Source organism: Rousettus aegyptiacus, unplaced genomic scaffold (genome assembly GCF_014176215.1).
Source record: "Rousettus aegyptiacus isolate mRouAeg1 unplaced genomic scaffold, mRouAeg1.p scaffold_m13_p_15, whole genome shotgun sequence".
Lineage (NCBI taxonomy): Eukaryota > Metazoa > Chordata > Mammalia > Chiroptera > Pteropodidae > Rousettus > Rousettus aegyptiacus.
This window is the reverse complement of record NW_023416290.1, coordinates 18,379,300-18,405,740: the sequence shown is the minus strand read 5'-3', so window position 1 is coordinate 18,405,740 and position 26,441 is coordinate 18,379,300. Positions and strand designations below refer to the sequence as shown.

General features: G+C 38.0%; 1 protein-coding gene and 1 pseudogene across 3 annotated transcripts in view; one reads left to right on the top strand and one right to left on the bottom strand.

The window, feature by feature from the left end:
- The window catches only part of XKR4 (XK related 4), a 380,957-nt gene that overhangs the window by 122,288 nt on the left and 232,228 nt on the right, over positions 1–26,441 (top strand). The window lies entirely within an intron of this gene.
- On the bottom strand, positions 2,285–2,403 carry LOC118612364 (annotated as a pseudogene).

Sequence of the window (26,441 nt, the reverse complement as noted above, 5' to 3'; positions counted from 1 at the left end):
TGGGTATGCTCTATAGACTACACAAAAACCAAGCATCTTTCTTTTTAGTTTTCTATCCCAATATATTAGTTTAAAAATTCTAGAACTGGCACTATGAAAATATTATGTATTTTCTTGTAAAAACATAAATCTTTCAAGACACAAATATGATTATCTATATCTTTTATTTAAAGATTATCCATATTCTTTATTCTAAGATTTGCTAAATTGGACTCAATTCACAGGAACTAATTTTAGAAGGTAAGATATTTGATATTGCTGGGCATATGAGGACTACTGCAAAATAAAAGGAAATAGGATATGCAGTACTTGAGGGAACAAGAGAATGAAATTCTTAAAGAAGGAAGGTAAAAATGAAGGAGAGAGAGAAGGAAAAAAGAAAATGTCAAAGTAAAGAGCAGATAAATAAATTTATATAAACAGTAATGTTTTTTTCTATTTCATTAAATATAATGTAAATAAGTTTAAATTTTTTTTTCTGAAAGTTAGTTTATTTCTTTCAGTTATCTCTCTCTCCTTTGATTTCTTTCCTTTTCCACTGGCAGACATGTATATCTTGCAAAAGGAATAAAGAGAAGTTTGGTGAAAGATCAAGCCGCTGAACTTTACTATGTCCCCACTGAAACCCTCTCTCCTCACCCTGCCAAAGCTTTTACTTTCCAAAGACAGGTAACAATGTATGTCCAAGTGTTCATGATAGAAACCTAACCTTCATGCGAAATGTCTTCATCTCCTTGATCTCTATACTGAATGAACTAACAACTCAAGCAAACTACTCAAAGAGATTTAGAGTAAAGATAAACAACTATATTTTTCGTTCTAACTACTCCAAAGAATTTAAAAGAATTTCAGCTGCTTTCAGAAGTGCAAAAGAAATGCCATCACTTGCTTAAAATTTTTGAAACATTGCTATATTATATCAACTTTTTAATGCGTCAAATGTCTTGACTTTGATTCATACTGTACACTGCTGAAGGGGAGTGCTATGCCTACCTTATTTTCATCTTTTAAATTTCCACAGTGCCTCATTTGTTACTGAACACAAAATGGCACTTTAAATACTTTTTAGATAAACTGATTAATAATAGTACTAATACAAACACAGAGTACAACAGAAGTCCACCATGGGAGACCCATTAGTCACATGTAAATATGGAGAAGTAAAGGGTTTGTAAGACCAAGAAATATCTCAGTCACTTAGCCAACATTGCACCTTTGCTGTCATTATTAATTCTTGCAAGAATGGTAGACAGGGAAACATGTGCTCAGTGAACATCCATCCACTGGTTTTGTTTGTCCAATCTTATCTTTGATAATAGTATCACAGTTTTTCTTTGAGTAATTAGGTTGCCTCTCTCTCTCTCAATAAGGTGCTATGTCCTCTCTTGATGAAGAGCAGGACATGAGCTACAAGTTCAGCCAATGAGATATTCTCTGATAGGAACTTAAACATTAATTAGAGACGATTTAACCTTATGATGTTGCTCTAAAGAGACTGTCCCCTATATCCACTACTTTGATCGCTGAAGCTACCTGGCTCCTGCCCTTTCTATGGAATGAATGACCTTGAATTTCTCAAAAAAGTCTCCTTCTTAAAAAAAAAAGTCAGAATTGGGTAAATGAAATTGATAAAGAATTGCAATTCTCTTGAGAAAGAGACTTCCTTATATATAAATATGTGGTGAGTATTTCTGTATTAATTCAATAATTCAACCAAGATGCACTGGGGCTTTGTGCTGGGAATAGATTGGTGACAAGGCAAAGTTCAGCCTTTGTGGATCTTTCATTTAAGGAGACAGAAATAAGAATATAAACAAATGAATAAATACTTAAGGTTGCTATTGGTGTTATGAAGGGAATTAACAATGTCCTGTGGCAAGTAATATAAATGATATACTTTAGATTAAATAATTAAAGAAGGCTCTGTGAAGTGGACAAAGTGTCCTCAGAAACTATGGCATACATGGTAGAATGTCAATAGCATTATATGAATAAAGTATCTTTCAAACTATAGGAGATCTATTCATAGGTTTAAAAATCAACATAATGAATTGTACCCATTATTTTTAAAAGGTGCAATAGAGTAGAGTAGAATAGAAATATTAGAGGGCATCACACATAGTAAAAATTACTTTTGTTTCTGTGTGTCGTGGTTCAAAGGAGTTTGAAAAACATAATCTAAAGGGTTCTTTTTTTTTTTAGGCGAGGCAACCCTTGGTTAACCTCACAGATTGCAAGGACCTTAGGACCTTGTCAATTACGATCTCTTATTTTTTATTTTTCACACCTACAGCACCTGGTCTTCCTAGGTGGTCTCCCATCCAAGTACTAACCAGGCCCTACCCTGCTTAGCTTCTGAGATCAGACAGGATCAGGCTTGTTCAGAGTTGCATGGCCATAGACTAAAAAATTTCCGAGGAGACAATAGTTACATATGCTGCAATTAACAGAGCTAGGACAAACATATTAAACATGGATGAGCAGGTAGAACAGAAGACACCCCCAGCATCTCAGAGTTCCTTGTGGACAAGGAACTCTCTCTGGGATGTAAAAAATGCAGAGCTCACAAACTCAGCCTTCTGGCACAGGTTAATTGTTACTGAGAAGTCATTCACTCTACATTCAACAAATATAACGTAAAACGTCTACTTGTGTCTGGTACTCTGTGTTTGGCAAGATAGCAGTGAATTCAGCATACCCTGTCCTCATGGAACTTAAGGCTGGAATTGGTGACTGGGGTGGGCCAATTTATGACCACTGGTGTTAATCCAAATCTCAGTGGCAGAGAATGAACTGTCCTTGTGATATCCTCTGGAGAAGAATCTGTAAGAGTGAATAAGTCTACTAAAAGAAATGTGACACTTGAAATGTGGCAACTTTAACCCACTCCTCACCTAATTCCACATGGGAGAGCTGGTGAGTAGAGTTAAGGCTGGTGCAAGAGGGAACCTGAGTTCAGTTAAAGAATGTGAATGAGAATGGAAAGAGAGTCACCATAACATAGTATGAGCACTGCAAAAACAAAAAAGTAGTTTCTCCAAGGCAATATAAACCCTGATGTGATGCTTACTTTGGCTGTGACCATCAGGAGCATCAGGGCAGCAAACCAGGGCCTTCAGGGCGTGGGGCAGAGACACCACCACGCACTATTTGCCAGGGGACTTGAAGAACCTCCTCGGTTCCTTCCTCCTGTTTAGAACTCCTGATATTAAATAAATCATTTAGTGTGACCTATCCCACTTCCTAAATAGCTCCCAACATTATCTTCTTCTCCATTCTCCCATATATTCATGTGTAGACAACATTCATGACTTTCACTGGTTCTGTGTACATCGAACAACAGCATTTCTATTTTTAGCATGCCTATCATGTGGGAACCAGGATAGTGAAAGGTGAGAGACAAAAGACATACATATCTGAATATAGCAAATTTTACAACACAGTCATTAAGTTCAATCTGCTATAAATATTAGATGTCATAAAAAATAACTTAAAAATAACTACTCTTCATCAAAACAGGATGACCCTACAGGAAATGATAACTTTTAAGGAAAGTCAACTTTTAACATAAAGTCATTTGAGAATGTCTTTTTATTTATTATGTTTTATTCATTGGACATCTTGTCGGTGCTCTCATTTCTCAGAAGGCTTGGGCCCATGTGTGAAATATAAATGGATAATTAAATCCAATAGGTAAAATATCTCAAAGGAAAAAAATCAATGTAATGTTATTGTTTATAGTTTAATTGAAAAAATCACTTAAAACATGTAATAACTTAAAGAATTTAATAAGGCATTTATCGTCATCTACAAAGTGAGAAGATTGAATTTAACTTAATGTAAGCCTCCTTCTAATGTCTTTATACAGTAGTACCATATTTATATTCTTCATAGCTTACCAACTTATAGTTATTTTGTTTTCATTTTGTGTGTTTCATGAAAGATTCCTCAAAATGTATGTATTCATGTATGTGTATATAGTATATATAATATATGTATATGTGTACACACATACACTTTTATTTCTAAACTGCGAATTAAAAGCAAATATTGTCTCTAAACAGCTCTGATCATTAGAGCTCCCTTCCACCTGACTGATGTTTGGTGAAAAATGAATCACTTCAATTAGAAATTTTCATACCTGTTCATTAAAGCAGTTTTCTTTCTAAAGAATTGGATAAAACCTTTGCAAAGGAGCAGAGCAGCAGCCACTGTCCCCGACTGGAAGTAGGCTGTCAGATGTCTATGGCCAGGTTCCCAAACTGAGCATACTTGCCCTTGATAAGGCCCCTAATGGTCCTTGCTTAAATTTATTCCGCCTGTAATGTAGGTAACAATGGAAGCCTGCCCTTCACTCTGCAAGTGATGACAACATTCACAGTCCACCATTTGATTTCAGCTCAGCATTCTGACCAGTGCTTTTGGGAAGGACCAGATGTTATGAAGTAAAAGAACATAGTAAAGGAAAGAAGGAACTGGGAGACACTTAGCAGGTGGAGGTGAAGTACATTGCACTCTACCTTTGCTAGAACCTGATAGTTTCTTTAGTTGTTTCAGCTTTTTTCACACCTAGACTTGAACATTTGACATATCCAGAGCCAAGTTCTAGGTCTGGAACATAGTAAATGCTCCATAAATAGTTGGATGGATAGAAAATAGATGGGTGTATAGATAGATAGATGATAGATAGATAGATAGATAGATAGATAGATAGATAGATAGATATAGATAGATATAGATAGATAGATGATAGATAGATAGATAGATAGATAGATAGATAGATAGATAGATAGATGATAGATAGATCGATAGAGATAGACAGACAGACAGACAGACAGATAGATAGATGATAGATAGATGATAGATAAAAAGAAGGAAGGAAAGAGAGGGGGGAGGGGAAGAAAAGGAAAGAAGCGATTGAACACTGTTTCTTTCATATTAAAACTCTTCTTTCTTCTTGGGTTGTTTCTCTCTCTCTCTTGGGCTGATCTGTCTCCATCACCATCTGCGTATCTTTCCTTCTATAAAGGATACATTATCCTCTCGAGCCTTTGGTCCTCTGTGTGTGTCTAATCTCTCCATTCTTGTGACTGGTACATTTCTCTGGGTTTCCCATAGAATACTGTTGGCCTACCTACAGAATCTTAATCCTATATTGCCAAATTCCCTAATTAGATATTCTCCATTATACATTTACCATATCTTCAAACCAAATATAGTATTGCCATGTTAATCGACATTTTTCCCCCTCTAACTTCTGCAGCTTTTTCTGATCCCCATGTAAATCATCACCTTTTTAGGTACCTGCACTTGCAATCCGCTAGTCGTCGTCTCCTTGGCCTCTCCTTTGTCTGTTCTCTTTGTTTCAGCCTTTGCTGCCCTCCTGCCAGCTCGTTCCTCTTACTCTATGCTGATGATGATGCAATTGTTTTCTAGGCAGGCTTCCTGACTCCATTTTCTTCCCACTAAAGTTGATACTATCCACTGAAGAACAATTAATTTCCCCAAATTACTTATCTGTTCATGCTACTCTCTGATTTAGAAATCTCCAGTGACTCATTATGGCTTAAGGCAGTGGTTTCTCAGAATTTTAGATATGATAGAGCAGTAAATAGAGAAATTAGAAAAAAATAAAAACTAGAAAAAAATTAAGGAGGGCAATTACTTATTTTATTTCTCCTAGAAAGACATTTTTTAAATTGCCATCTTTGTAGCCATTATTACATTTAAGGAAAGATATTTTCATCCTAAAAAGCAAAAATGACAAATTCAGAATAGAAAATGATCATTTAAATGTGAAACAGTGCCTTTACTAAAAGCTCAAACCATTGATCACGTTTATCTCCTGTTCCTTGGACTGGTGGCAATGACCCTGCAGCAGCAAGCACTGTCCAGTCCTGTGGAGACTCAATGAATACTCTCAATTCTTTCTTAGCTCATCTATCCTCCTGCCCACAGCCACCAAGTCTGATCATGTCTGAGCACTAGTGAATTTACTTAGCAGGCATGTGACACATTGCCTGTCCTCTTTAGGTCTCTGTTTCCTGCTCTAAAAATGAAGATTTTGAAATTGATAATAATGAGGTTTCTTCCAGTCCTAAAGATTATATTGTTGACAGGTTGATTGATTGATTGATTGATTTACCTAATCAAAGGTAATAGCTATATTCATTTAAATCTGATTTTCTGTTACATAGACTCAAATTAAAATATTGAGGATTATAGGCAAGGATATTTCCATTGGCAGGTAGTGAATAAATCAGAGTATTAAATGGAAATCATTCTTTATTCACACCTGGTTAGCTTGACATCTGTAAATTGGAGAAGCAGAGAACACCATGAGTAGAGTGGGACAGGATGATGAAAATACTCATTTCATACACATCATTTTAGTGTGAGGGGAAAAAATTAAAGCCATCACTAAAACTATAAGAGACTATCTGTCCTCCCATTTCATTTAGCCATGAAGGAAAATTGATTTAACTTACACTGTCATTTTAATGTTTGATTTTGTGTTGTTTACCTCCAGTTGACCCCCACCCTTCTTCCCACGCTGACCAAGGCAGAGTTCAAATTGAGGTACCCAAGACAAAAAAAGGAGGCTGGCAATCAATCAATTATATCAATTCATACTTTTTGGTAAAAGAATTTTGAAGCTGGTGATCCCTAATCTTGGCTGATGGGTGTGATCTCATGAGTCTGTTTTGTAGCCTTCTAGTGCCATCCAGGAAGAGCTGAGTGAAAAATGAGTGCAGAAGAACACAGGGTCTACAGTGGGGACCCCACCTGCAGAGCAGATTTATTAACCTCATACATTCCTCCCCAAATGACCCGATTCTCTACTACTCCATGTATAGCAGCTGAGAGGGCTTGAAATACTTAACTACAATATATTCTTATGGAAATTTCTGACCCTGAGGGCCAATTATCATTTCAGATCCATTCAGTGTAACTGGGATTTTCACAAATACTTCTTCGATGTTGACATCAGTATCAAACTGACAAAAGGGCTCATGAAAGAAAGATATTTTGTTCTTTCCAGTTTTATGTCTCCTTGACAAAGCGTTGTTGGTTCAAAACTGAATATCTTCTCAATCTTATCATTTCTCACTACAGATCACATCTTGCCTCTTAAAAGTCTTTTCCTATTATGCTGTATATTCAAGTCCCCTGGCTCTTGTGGCCAAAGGGAGGGGGACTCCTGGATAGCTCTCTTCAAATATGAAAATGGAATTCTCACTTTTAGTGTGGGCAGGCAACTTGCTGGTCATTAGTGATGCTTGACTGAGTGCCAGGAAGAGGCCATTAGCTGGATGCACTGCTGGGAAGAGCCCATTAGCGCCCAGCTGCCGGCCATGGTGTGGAATGTGGAGCATGCTATATGTTCACAACCTAAAAATTGTGCTTCTCTCACTATCCTGCAGATGGCTTGGGAAGCATGTAAAGATGAATTATGCTACATGATCCCTTTGATACTTAATCCCTAAGATATCAAAAAGACAAAATAAAAATGAAAATTGTAATCAGTCCCCTATACGTTTGGTGTATATGGGGCTTGAAAGGAAACATCAGATGAATGACCAAACTTTTTTATCTTTTTGAACATGCAGAGAGAATCATCTAGAAGCCTGAAATTTTCCCATAATAGGATTTTGTTAAATGCAAAACTTACACTTTAAAAATTACTCATGAGCTAATTAAAAATAACAACAATAATTATGTATCAAAATCTTAAGATGGTTGCTCTATATTCTTAAGAGAGCATCTGGTTTGTCCTTCACGTCTCCCATCTCATTTGCGGGCATTTTCAGTGAGAAGATAAGGGGTTATATTAGTCAGGGTTCTTCAGAGAAATGGAAGCAATAAGCTATATAAAGGAAGAGACTTATTATGAAGAGTTGGTTCATGCAGTTATGAAGGCTGAGAAGTCCTATAATCTGCTGCCTGCAAGCTGGAGATCCGGGAAAGTTTGGTGGTATATTTTCTAGTCTCATTCCAAAGATCTCTTCTGAGTCCAGGGAGCAAATGGTGTAAATCCCAGTCTAGGAGTAGAAGATGGATGTCCCAGAGCAAGCAGGCAGGAAGGAAGCAAAAGTGGGAAAACTCCCCTTCCTTTATCTTTGTGGTCTATTCAAGCCCAAGACAGATTGGATGATGCCCACCCACACTGGAGAGAGCACACCATTTTACTGAGTCCACTGATTCAAATGCTAATCTCTGAAATACCCTCACATACACGCTCAGAAATCATGTTTAATCTGGACACCTGTTGCCGCAGTCAAGTTGACACAAAATCAGCCATCACAGGATCATTCGGTGCGCATCGATGAGCTAGCTACAGGCTGGCGCACCTTCACGGGCCTGGTTCTCTCTGATGTATACATCTTGACCTCTCCCGCTCTCTGCGTTCTGACTCTTTGTGATCCTTTGTCACTCACAGCACTTGCAGTGCTAGCATTCTTTTTAGGCTGTGACCACCTATGTCTTTTTTTCCCACTCTGAGTGGGGCCTAGACAGGAAGGAGGGACTGCAAGTGCATCTGTGGGAGAAGAAACAGGTCCATAGAGGGCTGGCACACGGGTTTGAGGAAAGCTCCATTTATTTGTCACTTTCTAGTCTATGTTTTGATGTAGGCGATTGATTGGAATTAATTAAAAGTCACTCAGTTGGAATGAGAAATTCGTTTTAAGGACACGGAGATGTCTCACAGACTTGGCCTCAGAATGGGCAGGATGTGGAGCATGTTCATGGATCTTAGTTTATGATATTGTACTCCACCATGAATGAAATTTGTGAAATTCTTCTATATTCCTTCACTTCTACTGCTTTCTGTCTTGCTACCTTTTCTGATCTTATTCCTAATTCTCCATAGAAGAATCAGATCCAGCCCACTCTTTTTCACCAGTTTAAAGTTACTGGTCAGGTTATGAGGCTTCCTTTCAGGTCAGGAAGTATACTTGGTCCAGTGAGCTTCGCTGGGAGAACAGCATACCCTCATGCCTGCTCTCACTCTTAGACTCTGGAAGGAAGTGGATTCTTTGAGAAGGTGTGCATGTAAAGCATATCTAGTTACATGGACAAGAGCCATGACAACTGCCACACCAAAGTACACCTGATTTCCCAGTCACAGAGTTTATTTGTGTGGGAGAGGAGAAAATACTCTGAAAATATGAAAATGCCCGAGCTGTGACTTTAAGAAAAAAACAGCAAAATTATAAAGTTGAGGTTTTCCCACATTTGTTTTAGCTCTTTGTCTCCTTCACCCTTTCGAAATACCTTCCTTTAATATTGGGTTAAGAAAATGCAGCAAGAGTATACCTATTGCAAACACATTAAATAAACTATGAAAAAATGTTAGAAGACAGTATTTCTGAGGTTGTCATTATTACATTGGTAGATTTAGAGATGAAAAATGAAAATCAGATAAGAAAAAATTGTCCTAAATGGGAAACCTAGAAAATGTGCGTCAGAGCCAGAAAGAGGTTATGGGTGAGTCAATGCCATTATTGATTCTCTAAAATCCATGTGAATATCACAATAATTTAGGAAACTGTGATCAAGAAAGAGATTGACAAAATGTAATCCCTGTGGACCACGGATGAAGACGCCTTCATTACCCATATACATACAGATGTCACTTTCACACTAGTATAATTTTAACAGCCTGGAGCTCCTCAGGCCTGAAAATGCTGCCAAGCTTGTACTCAACCTACAGGTTTGGATATCCTTCCAAAAAAAAAAAAAACTTATTCTTATTGCATTTAAGGCCCTGCAATAAAAGTATTGGAAAAATACTTTGCTTTTCACCCTTTTCCATTTGTAACTACCTTGAAGATAATTTTTTTTTTATTAAAAACAAACAAATTTCGAACTAAATAATATAAACCAAAAAGCACAGATTTTTAGGTCACCATAAATTATGTATGGGGGTATGGGGGTGAGAGTGAGTCTTGAGATTGCCTCTGAACTTAAACATTTTCAGTCTGAACCAGACATTTTAAATGTCTTCTACTGAAATCACACCACATTACACATATCACAAAACCTTATTACTTCCAAATTCAAACTCTTGTTAAAATTTGTATCACTCCAGTAGTTTTATATCAGTAGGAACACTGGCAATGTTGAGTGATTTTAAGGTAATTGAAGCATATTTATTTTCACAGGCATTGTAATCTGGCAGCCAGTGAAGCAAATACAAGAATATTGTAGCAAACGAGGATATTGAATGGCTTATCACCAAGAATACAATAATCATATGCATTAAAAGCACAGTGAAAACCAGGTATCATCGCTCTAGGGACCCTCTCTGGACATCCACAGACCCCTCTGGCCCTGGAGACAGCACAGCCAGTGATTAGGCACACAGACTCTGCACTTACCACCCCAGTGTCCTTAAGCAATGGCTTCCATCGCTATATTCATTTGCTATGGCTGCCATAACAAATCATACAAGCTTGGTGGATTAAAACAACGAAAGCATATTTTCTCATCGTTCAGGAGGCCAGAAGTCTGAAATCAACGTGTCAGCAGGGTTGGTTTGGTTCCTTCCGGAGGCTCTGAAGGAGAATCCATTTGATGCCTCTCTCCTAGTTTCTGGTGGTGGCCGGCAGTCCTTGACGCTCCTTGACTTGTGGTGCATCACGGGGACCTCCACCTCCACCTTCGCATGTCCTCTCTTCTTTATTTCAGTGTATCTTCTCCTTACAAAGTTATGGGTCATTGGCCTTAGAGTCCTACTCCAGTATGCTCTCATCTCGACCCTAACTTTAATTATATTTGCTAAAACCCAATTTCCAAATTGGGTCTGAGGTTCCTGGGGACATGAATTTCAGGGAGGTCCCTATTTAACCCAGTAGAGTTGCCTCAGCTGTAAAGTGCAGATGCTAAAAATATCTGCCTCAAGCCTCATCGTTGCTATGACATATCAGGTAATGGAGATAGAGTGCTTAGAACAGAACTTTGTATGTGGTAAGCAGAGTATATAATTATAGTAATACATAAAAATATCACATTAAATAAACCTAAGTTCATTTTTACTTAATAGAATTATTTGCAGGTACATTTATAATTACATCATCTTTCCCAACAACGCCATCTCCCTACCTTCCTTCTTTACTTACAAAGTGTCCATAGTTAAAAAAAAAAAAAAAAAAGAACCATGTTTTAAAAAAATTTAAAAACCTGATGGCAAACCTTGGCATAAAATACTGCCACAGTAATAGAAAGGGAAAAGAAAGCCAAACCAATCCACCGCCTGATCCTGGGTGACGGAGCACAAAAAAATTAGTCAGAAAAAGCGCATGGCTGCTGGTTGCCAAGTTACAAATTGGGCCTAGATAACCAACTCACTTTAATTAAATTGCCTCTGACTGAGCTTTGGGCTATGATTTTTCATATTAAGTTTGGCTCTGTGGTGAGCTGGCTCAGGCCTCTTGGCGTAAAATTGTGGTCTGACTGCATTTCAAATCCCAAAGCTTGTCTCACTCTGGGCCGGCTCAACCGATACAGGCATCCTACCTGGTTTGCACTAACAATGCTCCCAATGTACAGGCTAAGGATGGCCTTTCTGGGACACCATGAGTCTGGCATGTGTGGGGCACATACACCGGCTTGTAATTGCCCAGGTGCAGGAGGGAATGCAAAGAGAGTGCATACAAGCTAAACAGAAAGCGAGAACTCAATGTTTTGCTGTCTTTCCCCTTCTCCTTCCCTTTGCATGGATTGCCTACAATCTACCAGTGGCCTGGATTTTCGGTGATTTCTGTTCTTGTGCCTTCCATTCCACATGAAAAAGCACCTCATATTAACTCATATGGTAATTTATACAACATGACTCCTGTGCAATCTAGACGAGGCTGGCGACCTTTCCAGGTACAGCTGGAAAGGAAATCACCTGAGCTTACTTATCCAGAGGAAAGATGACCAAGTGGGAAGCACAAGGAGCCGACCCTGGGTGCATTCTCTGTCAACACTGACTGACTCCATGACACAAATGACTTCCGCGTTCTATGGATGACTAGCATGAATTGGCTAAAATCAAGGTGGTCCCCTGCATGAACCCATGATTCACACCTGTCCCCAATCTGTCCAAATGTCCTACCTACCTCATCTCTGGCCCTAGCTCCTCCACACAACACAGCTACTCACTGTTTCCTGAACCCCAGGTCCTTTTCCCATCCTGATGTTCACATCTGTCCTTCCCTACTTCCCACCTGGAAAATTTCTATTTCTCTTTAAAGCAGGAGTAAAGCCAACTTTTCATGGAGGAGACTAAGAGTTGTTGGGAAACCAAAACACCCTGTAAGCACCTGTCTGCCTACCTTTCTCTCTCCACAATGCTGTTTTCAATCCCTGTGTTTCCATTGCTTCTTTAATCGTGATAGTCTTTGAAAACACTCTCATGGCAACATGTCACCTATTTATAGTTGAAAAGTGTGCACTCAGGATGGGGAATGAATTCTCTCCTTTTGCCCCCTCTAGTTACACTTCTGTTTCAAGGTCTAGTCCAAACGTCACTCTGATTTACAGTTTTCTTTCACTCTCCAAGGCAGAGGTAGCTTTTTTCCCTTCTCTGAGTCTACAGCAATTTATAGAAAACTTTGCATCCATTTTGGCCTCCTTCACTGAGCTAAGTTCCTTGAATGGCGGACAGAGAATGTATCTCAACAATCACATTTGTACCTCAGTCATTAGTAGAGGATTTAGCATATAGTTCCATCAGTAATCAATATAAGGAGCAAATAGAAAGAATACTGTGGGATGCATACTATATTTGCTAATTCATTTTATCCAGATGCAGTATGTCAAAATCTTAGCCTAGAAACTCAAATATGAAAGAAATAATCACTATCTTTCATTTTCTTAACTTCACTTTATTTATAGAACTGACATGCTTCTGGGCTGATGAAAATTAACTTTTACTCTGTGTCCCCTTCTTCTCCAACCCCTGGGTGGTCTGCAGCTCTTGGGTATCACCAAAGCACTGCTAGAGGGTGATATGGGCCTTTGGCCCTGCGTAATTTTTGACATAAGAGTCTGCTAAAACTTCCCTTGTGTGGTCTGAAGTGTTTTACAAGGTCCAGCAGACTCCACTGCTCATGGTCACACTCTGGATATTGAAATCTTCTTCAGGTGGTATGGATGCTGTCTGCCTTTTCTGCTATGGTATCTTACCTGCCCAAAGGACTACAAGAAAACCTGGCCCTAATGCCATGATCTTGGCTGCTACAACATTCTTTCTCTTTCTTCAAGCCCGGGAAAAATATTTTTCTGTCTTGGCTGAGGTTGAGGATAAGTGATCAAGAACTTCGTTCTCATGCTGCTTTTTCAAGATTCCTTATTTTTTCTGACCAAAGAATTCCTTTCTGTTTTTGTTTGTTTATTTGTTTTGTTGTTTTGTTTTGTTTTTGTTTTTTGCTTTCTCCAAAAATTTCACAAGTTCTAAGAAATTAAGCTTTCAGAAAACAAAAAGGAAAAAGAATTCTTGGTTACAAACTTCCTCTGAGGTAATGATACTATGATCGTGTGATTTGAGGGGAACAAAGATGAGAATGAGAATTAACTAGTAGGAAAGCAACCATAAAATACAGTAGCTTCAATAAAAAGAAGTTTATTTCTCTCTCTCATAAAACTATCTAAAAGTAAATAGGCGGCCCAGGCTGATGCACAGCTGTGCACCAAGAGGTTAGTGGTACTATCTTCAACATGTGGCTTTCATCTCTGGGCCCAAGGCTCTTGGTTCAGCCATACTGTCTCCCAGCCAGCAGGGAATGGGGAACGGCAAGAGGAATTCAGGGCAAACTTGGCTAAGGGGATAACCTGGAGTTTCACACATGCGTACATCACTTCTGCATATTGCCTCGACCCTACACTAAATATGGCCACACCTAACTACAAGACAGGAAAGACATGGGCAGAAGCTTGCTGCCAAGCTCAAACCATGGTGGGAAGGGTTGGTTCTATTATTAGAAGGAGAAAGAAAGAATTAGTGCTGGAGCCTAGTCAACAATCTGTCACATACAAAAAAAAAAAAAATAAAAACAAGATTAATTAAACCTTAAAGATTGTCTATTCACGTTGGCAACAAAACTATTCTGATTCCATTTTAAGGATGAATAATTCATCTAGGTTCATATGGGCAGCAAATAAGTAAATTATAGAGTTAGACTTCAAAATCTGTGCATTTCTTCTATACTCTACTAGATGTCAATACATTTGAGTGAATATATTTTAAGATTATCTTTCAGTTTAAATGGTTAAATAACATGTTTCATTTTTTCACATTAACTCATCTGAAAAATGTAATAATTTGAGCTCTGTTTGAAAGTTCTTTGTTCTTTACAATGATAGAATTTGTTGTTACAGTGATGTTTGAAATATCAATAGATTCTTAGGATATTGGAGCTTGAAAAACATTATTAGCTTCACTGCTCTGTGTTAAGTAGAGATGTCATGAATCTGTGTCATTTATACATGAAGTACCTTGTTTGGTCTTGGATGATAGCTCAAATTGTGTTTAGATAGAAAAGGAAGGCAACAGATCAATATCAATAAATTCTGTGCTCTACCATATAATGCTTTTTTATATGCAAAAGACATACTGCCTGTAGCCCAGAGCAATTTAGAAATGTCTTTCACTCCTTGAAAACCAAGCAGCATTTTGCATGACTTCCAGCCCCTGAGAATCGGAGCATGCCTCTGTGTAGTTCTCTTCCTGTGTTATCCTTGGCTTCTGTGATGCATGATTCTCTTCTTCCTTCATTGGCCTCTGCATGTGGACATGCTTCTAATATTCTGCATGGAGCTCTTTGTACACTGGGTGTTCTCTTCTAGAAACTCATTCATTCCCATTTCTTCAACAATTTAGAAAATTACCAAATTTATATATCTAGCAATGACCCCTTCTAGCATATTATAGTTTCCCTCTATCCTTTCTCCAATTTTTCTATCCAAGTTACCATTCCAACCTGCACCTTTCAAATGTGGCCACTTTCACAGAGGTTGCATGATTGTTGGCATTTTGAAGATGAAGCTCCCAAGAGCAAAGTGCTTCCTATTCACACTTGGCCTAGTCCTCTCTCCCCGGATTTCTGGCCGCTCTGACACCCCAGGCTCAATTAAGCACCTGCTTCTGCGAGCCCATAGATCTTGCTTACATTTCTATCATTACATTTAGAACATCTCACTGAGCTCGCGTATATTTCTGTCTCCCCTCTAAATGGTAAGACTCTCAAGGCAGTGTTGTGCCCTTGTCCCTAGCATTTGATAAAATGCCTGCCTGGCACAGAGTCACTGTGCATGCAACTTTGAGCTGAATTAAAAAGACCATTTCTTCCATTTCTCATGAGTCAGCCAGCAAGAACATATTTATTAAGACCCCCTAATGTAGGGTCATGAAAATTTAAAAACATAAGTATAACAAAAAGCTCAAAATATACAAAATCTCTTAAACTTCAAAAATAAAAATGCAAACAACTCAACTAAAATTGTACCAAAGACCTTAACAGACACCTCATCAAAGAAATACAGATGGCAAATAAGCATATGAAAAGATGCTCCACATCATATTTCATTAAGAAAATGCAAATAAAAACAACAATGAGATACAGGCATAATTCATTTTATTGAGCTTTGCTTTATTGTGTTTCACTGATGTTGAATTTTGTACAAATTGAAAACAAGACCCGTGACCAGCAAAAAGATTATAACTTACTTTATTTCAGTGGTCTGGAACCAAACCTGCAATGTCTCTGAGGTGTGCCTTATTAGAATGGCCAAAATCTGAAACATTGATAGCACCAAATGTTGGTGAGAATGTGGAGAAATGGGAACTCTCATTTATTGCTGGTTAGAAGGCAAAATGTACAGCCACTTTCAAAGACAGCTTGGTGGTTTGTTATAAAACTAAACTCACTAATCATATGATCCAGCGATGGAGCTCTTTGCTATTTAACCCAAAGAGTTGAAAACATCTGCAAACAACAACAGCAAAACATGTGTGCCGATGTTTATAGCAACTTTATTCATACTCGTCGAAACCTAGAAGTGACCAAAAGTCCTTCAGTATGTGAATTAATAATAAACTGTGGTACATCCAAACAATGGGATATTATTCAGCACTATAAAGAAATGAGTTATCAATCCATGAAGACATATGGAGGAAACGTAAATGTGTATTACTACGTGAATGAAACCAATCTGAAAAGTCTATGTCCTGTACGATTACCAATATCTGACATTCCAGAAAGGCAAAACTGTGGAGTCAATAAAATGATTAGTGTTTGCCAGGGGTTAGCGGGAGGAAAAGGATAAATAGGTAAAGGACAGAGGATTTTACAGCAGCGAAAATACTCTCTATGATATTATAATGGCCAATACACATCATTACACATTTGTCTAAACTGAGAATGTACATATAACTCCAAGAGTGAACCCTAAGTAAACTATGGATTTTATATAATTATAATATGTTCATGTAGGTTCATCATTTTAACAAATGTACTATCTGGTAGGGGATATTGATGATGAGAGAGGCTATGCAGATTCTAGGCCAGGGAGCATAAGAGAAATCTCTGTACCTTCCCCTCAATTTTTTTGTGAACCTAAAACTTCTCTAAAAAAAAAAAAACAAAGTCTAAGCAAAATGAGAAGTTAAATGGAAGACTTTGGCCACCAAAGCTAACATTCTACAACTACCAAGCAATCTACATGTTTTTAGATACATAAAAAATTGTACTGAAAGACATGGAGCTTGAGGGCTTTATCTTTTATATCGATGAATCTTGAGACCAGCATCCAAAGGAGAATGGCATGGCAGAGGGATGAGGAAGGCCTCAGAAGTTGGGAGGCTGTTTGTATTGGGGTACGAAGGTTGCAAAGGGTAAGCCTGGGGCAGGGGGATAAATAGGTGTTAAAGAAGGGAGTGAACATAATTAAATGAAATGCAAAATTAAAATTGTAGTTGGTCAGGAATTATTTGAGATTCATCATGATAAAATGGTGATAGGAGGAAAATAAACCCTCATTTTCCTCAAAAGGAAACTGAACTGAGAAGGGAAGTCAATCTGGAAGTCAATTGCCATGAAAACAATTCCAATTTGAGAGAATTTCCTTATTTTCAGTGTTATGCTCTAGTTTATAGGAAAGGTAAGTGATTCTAAAAATCCTGCCAAGTACTACTTAGCCCTCTCTTATAGCAAATGATTTTACCTGCTCATCGGATTGAGTCTAGCCAGCAGAGACCAAGCAGCCAATCATTTTAAGGATAAAGACTTCTAACTCTGTGCTTATATCTACTTAAAGAAAAGCAATTTATTCAAAACTAGAGTGTATGACTTTTTTTTTAACCTCAGACAATGAGTGAACAATAGATTTTGTGTGTATGATGGATTTTGGCCCTTCAGCCATCATGCTTTTGTTATTGGAACTCGAAAGTCTTTCAGTTATTTACTCAATCATTAATTCTTTCACAAAAATTTATCAAACACATTGTCCATTCCTATTTATATTCCCTGTATATTCCTATATCTGTTCTGCACTTTTTCCCTTCCACGTCCCTGACCTCATAATGCTTACATACCAGCCACCTTTCCTTTCTTGGCAGTCTTTGAGCTGGGTCCTGAGATTCACACTCAGTGGCTGTGTTTTCCTGTCCTGCACCTGCTTTGGCTGTTCTTGTGTTGCTACCAAGTTGCATAAGCTTTTTAATCATGAGTTAATAGAGTTCTTTCCTTTAAGCCCTTAGAAGCTAGCCTTTCTCGGTCTTCACTGCAATTCCTTCAGCCCAGGAACAAATTCCTTTGGGGACCAACTTAGAAACTCCTAGGCCAGCCAGTGTCCCTGGATATTTATTTTGTTTCTTACCTAAAAAGAATTTCCGGCATTCCCAGAGGTTGAGTTGGCTTCATACCCTCTTCTTTTCAAAATCTTAATAACAGTATGTCAGAGTTCTGATCATTCAGCCTAGGTAGTCTTCATTATTTTTCATATCTGGCTTAAGAAACTCTATGTAAGTACCTCTCTTCCTGCTTACCTTGATATTTTGGAGTTTCAGAAATGATTTTAACTAAATGAGATAATGTTTATAAAGTGCTTAATGTCTGGCATGTAGTAGATACTCAAGAAATGATAGTCATTATAGCTAAGATGAAATTATTATGAGTAGTATGTAGATTAAATACTAAACTTGATTCTAACTTCCTAACTATGTATAACAAAAACAAAAGCAATGATGAGAATAATAATAAATATGGCTATAAATGTATTTACAAATCTGAAAGTCCTAAACTTTTAGTTCTAAACTTTTCTAGAAATATCACTATTGAAAGAAACTCTTATATTCTAAATGATTTATCAATGCAAAAAGATTAATGCAGCTTATCTTCATTTATTTATTCAAGTAATAAATACTTGCTTTGCTCTTAGTTTCTTTCAACTTCATTCCATCTGAATCTCTTTTCAGTTCCCCAGAGGGCTGCATAGTTTTGCTCTTGTCCTGACTGGTATGCATTTCTTCGGAGACTTCACTTGGAGTAGAAGTTGGTATCAGCACCTCCTTGGCGTCCTTCTTATATGGTGTATAAGATTATGAGTACTAAGGGTCTGTTGGGAACTGGCCTACAATAGCCTTGTCCCAGTTCCTTCCCTGCCACGTCAGCATTGTCTTCCTAAGTCTCAGAAGAAAACAGGCTAGACTTTGGAACTTAGTGAATCATCCGTAAGAAAGGAAATGAGACGAGACATTTAACAAGACTTTGCAAGAAGAGAGAAGTGCAGTTAAGTTTTCTACTCATTTTGACAGTTCAAAAGTAAATGGTATTTTAGAGTGAATAAAAACATTTAAAAATATTAATTAATAATCAAGGAAATGCGATAGAATAATTGGTAAGATGCAATTATTACTTTCAAAATGGTAACTATTTAAAAAATAATAACTCAAAATGCTGATGAACATGAAAGAGAAGGAGCATGTGCCTACACTGAAATGAGACCCTGAGTTGGTCCCACGGTCCTAGAGGACAGCTGACAATGAGCAGCAGAGGAAGCGTGTACACAGTTCAGTTGGAGGAGTTTATTCTACAGGCATTACCAAAAATATGTCCCATGATTTCTATTTAAAAGTATCCATTACATGAGGAAAATTATAATAAGTGTCATAGTTTGGGTGGCTCAAACAATAGAAATTTATTTCTCATGGTTTTGGAGGTTGGAAGTCTAAGATTAAAGTGCCAGCAAGGTAGATTTCATTCTGAGGCCTCTTCTCTGGTCTTGTGGGCAGCTGCCATATTGCTGTATGCTGACATAATCTTTTGTTGCACATTCAGAGAGAGACAGAGAGAGCAAGCTCAAAAAGGCAATACCATCATGAGGGCACTACCCTCATGAACTTACCTAACCTTTACTATCTCCCAAAGACCCCATCTCCAAATATTACTACATTTATTTAGAAAAATAAACATAAAAACACAATTGAAACATGTAAGAAATTAAATAAAAGATATTAGACATTGCTTTTGTCTACTCCAGCTGCTGTAGCAATATACCATAGACCGAGGGCCTTAAACAACAGAAATTTATTTCTCACAGTTCTGGAGGCTGGAAGTATAAAATCAAGATGTCAACATTTCAGTTCCTGGTGAGTGTGTTCTTCCTAGCTTGCAGATGGCCACCTTTTTTGTTGCATCTTCACATGGCCTTTCTTCTGTGGGTGCACACAGCTGTGTGTGTGCGCACACACGTGCACGCGCATACACACTCACATACACACAGACATAGAACAAAGGCTTTGATGTCTCTTATAAGGACATTAATCCTGTTGAATCCTATCTGAGGCCCCACCCTATGACCTCACTTAAACGTAATTACTTCCTAGAGACCCTATCTCCAAATACAGCCACACTGGGGATTAGGGTTCAATATATGAATTTTGAAAAGACACAAACATTCAGTCCAAACATTCCACCCCAACCCCCCCCAAATGTATGTCTTTGCATGTAAAATACGTTCATTCTATCCCAACAGCCTCCAAAGTCTTTACCCATTCCAGCATCAACTCTAAATTCTAAAATCCAAAGTCTCTTCTAAGTATCTGTTAAATCGGATATGGATTAGACTTAAAGTTATGTTCATCCTGAGGCAAAATACTTCTCTAGCTATAAACCTGTGAAACCAAATAGCTATATGCTTCCAGAATATAACAATGAAACAGGCATAGGATAGACATTTCCATTCCAAAAAAAAAAAAAAAGCGAAGGAGGAAAGAAATAAAGGGTAATGGGTCACAAGCAAATCCAAAACCTAGCAAGACAAAATCCATTAGACCTTAAAACGTAAGAATAATCCTCTTCGGTTTGTTGCTCTGCCCTCCAGGCCTACTGGGGTGGCAGCATCACCCCCACAGCTCTCTGTGAAACTCTCTCATTGTTATAACCAATGAACCTGCATTGACACATCATTATCATTCAAAGTTCATAGCTTACATTAAGGTTCTCTTTCAGTGTTGTAAGTACATTTTATAGGTTTCGATAAATGTATCTAACATTACAGTATCATACAGAATAATTTTATTACCCCCAAAATTCCCTGTACTCCACCCATTTATCCCTCTCTCACTCAAAAACCCTGGCAACCAATTTATAGCTCTATGATTGTGCTTTTTCCACAATGTCATATTCCTAAAATGAAACAATATGTGGCAAGTGGCTTTTTTCTGATTGGCTTCTTTTGCCTAGTAATATACATTCAAGTTTTTTCCAAATCTTTTCATTGGCTGCTTCCAATTTTTGGCAATTATGCATAGAGCTCCTATAAAAATCTGTGTGCAGGTTTTTGCGTGGACACAAGCTCTCAATTAAATACCAAGGAGCTTGACTGCCGAATCATTTGGTAAGAGTACGTTTAGCTTTGTAAGAAACCATCAAATGGTCTTCCAAAGTGGTTGCGCCATTGTGCATTCCCACCGGCAATGAATAAGAGTTCCTGTTGTGCAATATGCACATTTTAATTTCTTTAAGGTGGAGGGTGCAGTAGGCAAAGTCAAGGCTCTGGAATCATAAAACTGAGTTTCAGTCACCATTCTTCCAAGGAGACAACTCTAGGAGGAAGGTGATTGAGGGATCTTCCTGACACCTGACATGCAGTGATGAGAACTAAGTGAGACAATGCATATAAATGCATACACAGTGCCTGCCACGCATATGAAAAGCACTCAATAAACATTTTAATAATGTGAATGCTTACTGAGGAAAAAATAGACAATGACTATAAACTGAATATTCAATATTTTGATTCTTGTTTTTATTTTGGGGTATTTTATATTTTTCAGAAGAAAACCTTACTTCTTTTTGGAGTAAGAAAAAAACTCTTTTTATATAAAATGAAATCTTATAGTGTGGTACAGAAACTTAAAACAAATGACTTACATGTCTCCCAGCTAATCAATCCCAGCTTTCTCTTGTTCTTTAGCTCACTGATTGCTCCTCTCAGTTTTTATTTTGTTGTTTGTTGGTTTATTGGTTCATTGGTTGGTTTCATTGGCCCCATTTGTCCTGCTCTTGATGCCTATATGACTTGTCTACTTGGATGTCAAGCAGGCCCATCAAGTTTACCAAGCTAAAAACTGAACTCTTAAATTTTCCACAGAAACTTGCTGCCCCAATAGTTTCTTCATTTCAGTGAGGGGCTGAAGATCTCTACTGGATTGGGCCATGACATTTTATGTCCTCTTTGACAAATGACTCTTTTATTCTACACCCAATCTATTGTCAACTCCAATTAGCTCTATCTTAGAAATTCCCCTGCCCCTGACCCAGCCACTTCTCACCATCTTGACTCCAAACACCCGAGTCTGAGTGACCATCATCTCTCACCTGGTGTACCTGCATGATGACTGTTCTGCTTATGTAAGTCGTCACTTCTATACCCGGCAGCTACGGTATTTCCATTTAAGCCAGATCATTTCACTCCTCTGCTCAAAACCTTCTAATAGGGAAAAAGCTAAAACCACCTCCCAGTATTTCCCATCTGAAATTTGAATTTCCCAAATGAAATTCGAAGTCGTTACTACTGCTTATACGTCTTTACATGATCTGCCTGCCCTTCATATGACCAGTGCTTGGACATTCCATCACATTTCCCTCCCTCACCATTCTCTAGACTCACTGTCCACTACCTCTTCTCTTATGACACCAGCACGCTTGCAATGCAGGGGTTTGACTTCTGCTACTCCCTCACTCAGAATACTCTGACTCCATTTATTCATTTGGCTCACTCCTTTACTTTTTCTGCTGCCCCCTCAGCTCTCACCTTTCCTGACTATCCTATCTAAAAGAGTGTACATGTGAGCTTACACACACATACACATGCACGCATGCACCAGACCCTTCAATCCATATTCTTTTTTCCCCCTTGATAGCCTCTATTTTTTATATTTTTATTTGGGGATTGTGACTAATTTGTGCACTGGTGTCCCTAGCACCTAACAATATCTGGCATGTACTGCTGCTTTGAAGCAGTGGATGAGGGCCTGAAAGAGGACTCAGAGCAGGGTTGGTACAGAGGAGAACCTCCCACTGCCTGGTGCCTCAGTAGCAATGGAAACAACCTGAGGTAGGCCATGAGGGCAGCACAGAGAGTTAGAAGGAATAGAACACGAGAGAACATGGGTATAGCTTCCGCAGCATATCAGTAGCCAGGACATAATTTAGGAAAAGAAATGAAAGAATATCCTGGTCCCATTTATTCATGACCAGTTGTAACTGCTGACAAAGCAAACGATCAGCTTTTGACTCTGTAGTTTATGGAACAGAAAATTTCCTCATCCTAATCCCTTGAAAGGGTTTCTTCTACTCACCAAATATATAATTAATATTGGGCATGTAAATTTTCTTTTGTTCCTCAGTCTGAGATGTATAAAGCAAATTTCTCCAAAAATCATTGAGAGTAATGAGAATCTTGAGAGATTTCAACAAGAAAGACCTCATTGAATTTTGAGTCCAGATTGAGATTTGGAATTCATTTTCAGCTTCATCAATGACTCAAAGTAGTTCTTTGAATCAATCAATCAAACTTTTAGCCCTAAATCTTCCTTATTTGTAACATAAGAATAAAGAGAGCTGCCATAGTCCACCTCCCAGAGTGTTATGGAGATCCTTCCTTATTCACCGTGCTCTGGATTTCTGGGAGGAGAATCCCTAGGGGTAAGCTGAGTGCACACCTGCAGAGGGAGAGATAGAACACCATAGTGTCTGGAGAAGAGTCACATAAAATCAAAGCCAGGAAGATAAGGGAAAGGCAGGGGCATTCTTTGGGAGACCAGAGCTATGAGAAATCATTCCAAGTATTGCTCCCTTTTCTTTGTGCCCTCCTCAATATGTTTAAACCAGAGAGAAGAAATTGGCTTAATATGAAAAGCAAGGGAAGTTCTGAAAGTGGAAGTGTGCCTCCAAACAGTAAATAAAGCCAGAGATGCAAGCAGTGTGAGTGAGAAGATCAAGGGGCTCTGAGCTAGGAACCTCTTTTCCTGCCCTTAAACTACTTGTTAAACAGCCCAATCCCCCACCTTGCCCCAGGACTCCTCAAAGGAATTTTTTAGTGATAGAGTTTAGATAACACCAATTTTGAAAGCACTTTTACAGGCATTAGCTCTTGATTTTCACAATTCCTTATTTAGAGAAAAAGCCATTATTATCATTTTACTAGAGAAAATAAATGGCTTTCTTGAGCCCTTATGGCCAACAAGTGATACAGTCAGATGGAAACCTAGTTCCTCCAACTCTAAGTCCCACATTCTCTTAACATGGAAATGTTACTAAACGCTCAAGGAGATGGTGCTGGAACTCCTCAGTCTCCTTCATGCCTCGGTCCCCTTTGCATTTTCTGCCAGACTAAAAACCCCGTTTCTTCTCCAGCAGTTCACAATTACAAACACAGTACTCTACCCATTCTCTTAAGGGTCACAGAGCTCTACTGGGCTCTTCTTTTAATAACAAGGATGGAATTACTTACATTATTTTTTTCTTTTTATTTATCCCTGTCGAAGTTCCATTGGAAAAGCCTAGAAGCCTCCTCCTGGAACATTTATTATCTTTCACATGATAATACTTTTAATTCTTAAGTTTCCAAGATTTTTTATCTTCCTTTTTCATGGACATACAATGCTATATCTGCTTTCTAAATAGCTTATTCATCCCCCCCCCCCCAAAGAGCATTCATCTTCCGTTCTATAATTTAATTTGTCATTTGACATTTATACATATATGTAATTGCTTCTGCTAGCATCGTAGCTCAGAATTAGTAGATGTATCAGCCAGGTTTGAAAACCAAATTGCATTACACAGCTTTCCCTTCCCTTTCCCTCATTCAGTGATACATATTTTATGTATATCAAAATAATACATAACCATAATAGTTCCTCGTGTTTATAGAGAGCCTTTCTACTTCTTAAAGTACTCACATATTCACTCTGCCTCATTTATCCTCAATTTTTTTCGTGTTTCGTAGGGGCACCTGCATATGAATAATTTAATTGTTCTTATGCAAGTGTATATATGTATCAGCATATTTTCAAACTTAATATTTCTTCACATACATTAAACTATTTCTTTCCTTTTTCCTCTGCTTTTCCCAGGCTCTTTTCTGTCCTTATCAATTTGAAATGTATGTAAAATGCTGCAATGACCAAGGCAGGCAGGCTGGAGTCTCAGAGTAGGTAGTCCAGAGCAATGTGATCTCAGGCTGACTTGTGAGCCATTCCTTTCTGTATTTCACTTCACTATCATGTCTCTGTGGAGACATAAATAAAGGATTATTGGATTTTTAAGGTATGGTTAAAACATTGAGACATAACCTATTCCGTTAAATATGTCTGTGAAATCACTTAGCACCATTCTAGGAATGTAGGCACACACTAAATGTTGATGAGATACAATTATAAAACACTTTGCTGGTGCCCCCATTTGCCTAAAATTTCTTCCCTTTCTCACTTTCTTTAAGTCCTACCCAGTATTCAAGGCCTTGCACCACTTCTGTTTCCACCATCTATCCTTCCAAGATTCTTTTGGAGGAGTTTATATTTCTGTCCATGTATCAATTCAATCATCTTTATTGATTGCTAAGTATGGTTCTTAAGTCATGGTCAAAATAGGCAATGTCCCTGCTTCCATGAAGTTCATATTCTGGTCAGCAATTGTTTGGTTATAACAAAATGAAACCCACTCAAGCTAATGAAAGGGTTTATGCCGTGCAATTCAAAGACACAAATATAATCACTATTCATGAAGAACTAGATCTGGAACTTAGAAGTCATTGGAAATGAAGCAATGACTCCCCCTTTGCCCCTTTGGGTGCTGCCTTGTGGGCTTTTGTGTCTCTTATTGTTATTATTGCTGCCAGCATTGCGCTTGTCTCCCTTAGATTGGCTTTTTCCACTCAAGTTATAGTCAAAATGGCAACCTAGGCCTGACTTCAGGTGACCTCCCAGGTGAATCTTTGAATTCTTGATATTCATTTGTTCTGTCCACCCAGTAAGCTGATTCCATTCCTGGGCCAAGTACACAGTGCTGCTTACATGGTTTATGCCAAATACATTTTTTTCTGAATTTTTATATTTTTATTTTTTTCAATTATACTTAAGATACAATATATTAGTTTCAGGTGTACAACACAGTGATTAGACATGTAAATAACTTATGAAGTGATCAGCCTGATAAATCTAGTTCTTATCTGACACAATACATAGTTATAGTACTACTATTTTCCCCATGCAATATTCTACAACCCTGTATAACTACTAATTTGTACCTCTTAATCCCCTCCCTGCTTCGCACATCCCCCCCATTCCAACATCCATCAAAATGATCTCTGTATCTATAAACTTATTTCTGTTGTTTGTTTATCCTGTTCTCTAAATTTCATATATGACATTTGATTTTTCTGACTGACTCTACTCATTACAATACCCTCAAATCCATCCATATCATTGCAGAAGGTAAGATTTCATTTTTTTCATGGCTGAGTAATATTCCATTTATATATGTACCACCTCTTCTTTATCCATTCATCTGTTGATGGACACCCAGGTGGCCTCTATGTCTTAGCTATTGTAAATAACGCTGCAATAAACATGGATTCACATGTCCCTTCAAAGAAATGTTTTGGGTTTCTTCAAATAAATACCCAGAAGTGGGATTATTGGGTACTTCTTCTTGTCTCTTGTTATAGCCTTTGTTTTAGAGTCTGTTTTGTCTTGTATAACTATTGCTCCCCCAGTTTTTTTTTTTTTTGCTACTATTTTCATGAAACATCTTTTTTCATCCCTTTACTTTCAATTTCTGTGTATATTTTGATCTGAAGTGAGTCTCTTGTAGGCAGCATTTGTCAGGGTCTTGTTTTCTTATCCATTTAGCAACCTTATCTTGTGATTAGAGCATTTAAGCCATTTA